The sequence below is a fragment of the Sinocyclocheilus rhinocerous genome, unplaced genomic scaffold (assembly GCF_001515625.1).
Source record: "Sinocyclocheilus rhinocerous isolate Xijiao unplaced genomic scaffold, SAMN03320098_v1.1 scaffold1199, whole genome shotgun sequence".
NCBI classification, from domain to species: Eukaryota; Metazoa; Chordata; class Actinopteri; order Cypriniformes; family Cyprinidae; genus Sinocyclocheilus; species Sinocyclocheilus rhinocerous.
This window is the reverse complement of record NW_015650328.1, coordinates 339,616-346,306: the sequence shown is the minus strand read 5'-3', so window position 1 is coordinate 346,306 and position 6,691 is coordinate 339,616.

Genomic DNA, 6,691 nt, shown 5'->3' with positions numbered 1-6,691 from the left:
ATGGAGAATTTAAGCCGATATAAGTAGGATTTGTCATTTGCGTCTTAAGTAAAAACATGTTTCAAAAAATGATAATGGATCAGCATTGACTAAAACCTTTGAAAGGTTATACAACCACACGTTTTAAGAGTTGAAGTGCATCAAATGTTTGAATGTTACGTTATCAGGATGGCTTGAGTGGAAACTGGAATATTTTTAGCAGGCTTCAATTTTGATTGCTGCGATCCTGAAAATCATTGCTGTTGTTAAGGGAATGGGTCTCTGAAGGGAATGAGAGGACGAGAAGAGAAAATCCACAGCCTAGGCTGAAAATGGCAGCATTAAATGGCTTGTCCTCGTGTGGAAATGCTGAGAGTGAATTATATTTTAACCTTATACATGTAACCATTAAAGTCAATGGCATTCAGCAACCATAAAGGTCTGTTATAGAAAAATTAAAAAGTTGTTATCTGTCTGTCTGGGATACTTAATTCTGATTGGCCAGTTTATACAACAACAAGCTTATACAAATCTCATCAAAAGCTTCATTTCATGTGTATTTTATTTGCTAAATAATCATGTAGTAAGAAGTATAATGTACAGTCAGACACTCACTTTATTTATTTGCCATGTAAAAAACAGGATTTTATTTTTTTTTGTTTACCACCTCACTGTACATTATCCCCTACTTAGATTACTGTAAATAAAATATTCATTATTTTAGTTTTATTGTAAACTTTTTACAAGGATAGAGGTGAAGTAAATTTAAAGGCTGCTGTAAAATTACAGTTATTATTCAAGCCAGTATTCATTATCCAAAATTATTTTATATTTCAGAAATGCTTGGTGGAAATTGGACACCTAATGCTCAAACAGCATTGTATCTCTGAGGGATCCATAAAGGAAGCTTGGTTTGTTTCCTACTCCTTCCCTGTTTGTGTCTGGTAAGCATCGGCCAAGTGGTCTTTGATCGACAGAGAGAGGATAATGTCATAGCAAGTCTTATTTATGACAGCTGATGAAAGGATAGCCGGATTTTTGTTGATACTGTTGTCTTGTTCCTCTGTGGCTGTGAAGAGAGGGATTAAATGGACTGAGGTTTGTTTTTGGTTTTCCCTTGAGGATCCTCAGACTCATCTCTCTCTCTCCGTTTCCCCTCCTCGCTGCCTTTCCTTCAAGGAATATGGCCAGGTTCATTATTTAGCTGTGCTCTTTTTGACAGCTGGGTCGGAGGGAGAATAGGGCTTTGGCGTGTGTGTGTGCACGTGGGTATGGAACAGCAGGCTGGAACTGAGGCCTGACAGAAGACAGGAGGCCTGTCGGTGATGCCTGCAGGAGCTGACAGCTGATCACACTGTCAGTCAAGGGAGCTGTCCGCGCTGGAGGCTAACAAACTCAACACCGCCAACCTTCTCTTTGTCGTTCAGACCATTCTTCCTGTCAGTCCTTCCACAATCCTCTTTTCTCCCCTTTTTTTTTTCTAAATGATCCACCGTTTCTAGGTATACTCCAAATCATTGTTTTTCATGCATCTTTTTCCCATCAAAGGTAAAGGCATCCAGCTTCTCCTCTCATCAAACCATCAGCCTGCTCTTCTAACTGTCTTCTCATAAACCATCTGATTTGTCCTTGTGCATTTGGACCCAAAAGATTTGTGTATTTCCAGGTGAAAAACAAAAAACAAAAAAACTAATAGATATCACCATACTTCCCCATTTGATTGATTGCATTAAGAATTGAAACTTTTTTTGTATTTCCGATTTTTTTTTTTATATGCAAATTATGCATTATCTAAATAAATATGCACTAATTTCCATACATTTCCATAACAGAAATCACAATGAATAAAGCCAGATTTAAAATTCTTGGTTCCTTCCCATATGCAAATGTAATATATAAACATATACCGTTATTCAATTTCCATATATGAAATGTATTGCCATATGAAAGAAAAACGTATATGAAACCTATAAGAAATTGGAATAATTTCAGATATTAACATGAATGTCTAGCTCATACAAATATGTACGTTTATGTATGTATAATACATTTTTGGACACATACAGTATGTCATGCTCATGTATATCCATCCTAAAACTTGTCAATACATGTTATTATATAAGAAAATATAAAAGATAGGCATGTATTTATTACAAAAACATATATAAACATACAGTTTTTTGTATATGTATGTTGTTTTAATAAAGTTGCATATAAATAAAATAAATATTGTTGACTTGTAGTTGCTACAAATAATAACAAAACAAAAAAAATCAAATAGATATTATATATCGCCTTTGGTAACATATGGCAATATCACGCTTCATATAGGACAATGTTGTATTTTATATTTTTGTACAGAGTTTTAATGGAGTTTTAACGCCAAAAATCAGAGAATACTGTCAACAGTCAGAAAAAAAACATTTTCACCATGTTTTTAGCAATAAAAAATGGTGTACAATCAGGCAAATGATATATGCACAAACAACCTCTGTAAAAATTTTCAGAAAATCGATGGAAAATAAAACTGGAATGTTTGGTATTTGTAGATGCTACTTAAGTGGAGATTTCTGGCTCAATGTGTAAGGAAAAAAAATATTTTGAGAAAACAGCTTTTAAAGATATGTATTGCAAGTGAAATATATGGACGCAAATAGATAAAGTGCAATTTTGCAATAAAAAATGGTGTACAATCAGGCAAATTATATATGAACAAACAACCTCTGTAAAAATTTTCAGAATATCGATGGAAAATAAAACTGGAATGTTTGGTATTTGTAGATGCTACTTAAGTGGAGATTTCTGGCTCAATGTGTGAGGAAAAAAAATATTTTGAGAAAACAGCTTTTAAAGATATGTATTGCAAGTGAAATATATGGACGCAAATAGATAAAGTGCAATAAAGAATTTAAAAGTTTCCTTTTTTTCACTAGTCTGAAACAACACATTATAAAAACCTAAAATCTCAAAATTAACCAGCGCATGAAAAACAACAAAACAATTTCTTTGCCTGTAGTGTCTTGCCTTAAATTGTCATCAGTGCATTTGCAATAGAAACTGGCAAGGTTTTTACAGTTTTTCATTATAGTCATACATTTCAGGCACACCTCAAAAACTGATGGCAATTATGAAAATCGGTCATTCATAATTCACAAAAATTGTCTTTTTTATGGTAAAAATAAAGTGGCAATCAAAGAAAAACCTGTTATTCAAAATCAATTGTCTTCTCTATCTGCCATTCAGCTCCACTCCTAATGAGAGTTTGGCCTGTGATTGCCTAGTGACGCTTCCATAGAGACTCAGTGCTCTTTGTGGTGACAATGGGGCTTCAATTCACCCATGAGACAAACTGACTGGACAAGTCATTCATCGATGCAAATGCCAGCCAAGACGTGGTCATATGCATCTGTTTCCCTCTGTGAGCCCACCACTTAGCCCACACAGCCAGAGGCACATATTCTTTGGAGCCAAGCCTGTGTGGTGCCTTCTATCCACCAGAGAGTCCAGCAGGACAGGTCATGAGGGAATGTGGCCATTTACGATGAAATAAATGTCACAATCGCCACATTCTCAGTCAATTCTAACAGACAAATGTATTATTCAGAACATCAAAACAATGTCTTTCTTCCAGACTACAAAGGATTGGTGCTTCTCAATGCCTTTTACATAAGAAAAAGAGTAAGCTACAGAGTGAGAGGAAAAGTGAGAAATTATTGTGAAATTATAAGTGACCAAAAATTATTTTAGACCTTTGTGTATATATTGTACATATATTCTTCTTTTTTTAAAAATAATTGTTTTGCAAAGACTTTGACTACAAGTCATTTTCAGCTGAATGTGGTGAATAATAATAAACTGTAAGTGACATTTAAGAAGAAAAAAAAAGAAAACATATTCTCCTTTCCAGTCATTAGTCTGTGAATAATTTATGTGCAGACATGATTAGGCATAATATTTTTTTTTTGGTTAACACAAAACATTGGCATCATCTTTTGCAAGTCGCTTCTAAATGTAGCATCTGCTAAAGGCATTCATGTAAATGTACATGTCACCACTATTTTTGGTAATGTTTTAAGTTAATTTTGACAAGCCAAACTAATCAAACCAATATTCTTTAGACTGATGGCCAGCATAACTCATTAGGGTTTCCATAACTTTTTACAGCAATCATTATTCAAATGCCACACTAAATGATTTTGTGTCCCAGCATAGTATAATAATGAGAGAATTAGAACTGAATGAGATCATTTATTGCATTTGTAGCTTCTTTTTTAATAATGCATTTCGATAATAAACAGAAATAAAAATTGAATAATTTAACCGAGATTAATTATAGCCTGATTATCCAAATATACTGCTGCGTATACAGTTTTAACTGAATGTTTTCCATTTACTGTCTCGCTCTTTGTCATAGATATTTTAAATTTTCTCTGCACCTTACATGTTTATGTTTATAATAGGCTATCTGTCTCTTTCTGAGATTGAATTAGAAATTACTAGGAAATAGTTATAGAAAGCCATACTACAAATCTGTAAAAAAAAATCTATCAAACACTGTCCAACCATACCTAATATAGGCCTACGCTACTGTCTAGACTTTATGGCGTTTATAATTTTGCGAAAAGAACGTTTATTTTTAAATTCAAGATTTTTCTGGAGGTGTGAACAGAGAAGACTAATGTTTTGTTGCAGTTTGTTGTTTAGCTCACAATTCTGGATAGTAATGTTTCAACTCTAATAAAATTTTCTATAAATGACTTGTGGTAGAACTCCACTTCCCACAATGCATTGTGTAGAGGTGAAGCGGATGTTTATATTCCGCGTGAACAGTGAAGAATGTGCGAGCAATGACAGCAGCAGTGAGAGATGGATCGAGAACACAGAACACACTCAGCACAACACTCCAACACACCATTGATTCGTCTGTAAGTTGACATTGTTTTTAAGTCCGTCAGTGCGGTGTGGCATGACAGCCTGCGTTCTTATTTAGCCGATTCATAACCCAGCCTAATGAACTATAGCTCAGCTCGCTAACAGTTCCTCTTTTCTGGTTACATTTTAAACGTTTCGATCACATAAAAAGCCACATGTGGCTAAATCAAACGATATGGTGATGACAGAGCTAGCAGCCATCAGCAACAGCTTTCAGACTAACATTACAGGGATAGTTCACTCCAAATATGAAAATTGTAATTTTCTCATTTTGTGGGGGGGGGGGGGGAACTATCCCTTTAACTTGCTATGTTGGTAGTTATTCATTGAATGGCTTTCACAATTTTTTATTTACTATTTGGCAGTAATCAGCATGATGTTAGTTTGTTGTTTTATTTTAAACCACTAGAATATATTGCGTAAGTAACAGAAATACATCTTCACTGGAGAGAAAAAAAAACTGACAGAAGTCATTATTTCATATAAATCTCTCAACAGGAAGTTCCATTGTTAGACTTTATGGTTCATGCCAGTAGTTAGATTGTTCAGGGATATGCAATACAGTTTATGATATATATTTTACACATTAAGACATGCTGTTTGCATGTCCTTGGATCAAATGAGCCATATCCAAATTAAACTATCAGAAAATAATTTTTACTAACTCGTTTTGGAAAAACAAGCCAAACAATATGTACAGAAATACACTTACAAATGGATGTACAAGTGTCAGTGTTGTAAGAAACTGTAGTCTGCCCCGACCCAGATTCCACTCCACAATAGATGTTTGAACATGCTCAATTCTCAAAATGGCTTAATTATTATAGAGGAGAAGTCAACAATTATGTTGTTTCTGCACCATTTGGGATGATCGCATCCTGAGCAAATGGCAGCAAATGTGCCTCAGTTTAAATTTAGTTGGTTACCAAGGCAACATTTCTCATTTTCGTTTAGTTTGTTTAATATGTATGTTTTAATTCAGCTCTATTTTAATTAACAAAAATGTTTTTTAGTTTTAGTTAATAATAACTCTGCTGTCAATGCATTTATCTGTACTATTTGTTTTTCTGAGAGAAATTATTTTTCTGAGAGTTTAGCTTGTATTTAAACCAGAAGGTTTCCTTTAGCATTTACAGCATATAAGGTACTATATGTATGTTGTTCATAATTCCATTCTTATGCAAATTGTCATTGAATGCTTTTACGAATAATATACACTATTGAATTTAACTTGTGTTTCATGAATGAAGCCCATAAAATTACTTATCTTCCTTCATATTTCAGGGTTCTCACAGTCTTGTGTGATTTTGTTTGTGTGTGTCTCTCTATAACCCACAGGTCATGCATGCAGTTTGGCCTATAGCCTGTACTGTGTAGAGCCTATCGTGCTGCAGTGCAAGGAAGAGAAAAGGGCTGTGCTTCCTGACTCAAACACAGTCCTGCTGCTCCATGTTTCCTATGCTAACCCTTCTGAGCATGTTTTACTATATCTGTCTACGGCGGCGCTCCAGGAGCGGGACGCGGAGCGAGGCGTTGGGTAGCCGGCGGGCGGTGGAGCTGGGCCAGCGTTCGGCGCTGCCCATCACCGTTGAGGTCGAGCAGTATGGCAAAGAGGTCCTGGACTTCAGCTCTCACTATGGCAGTGAGAACAGCATGTCCTATACCATGTGGAATCTGGCGGGAGTGCCTAACGTCTATCCCAGCTCAGGAGATTTCACCCAGACGGCTGTGTTCCGCACTTACGGAAGCTGGTGGGAGCAGTGCACCAGCACTGCTTCCC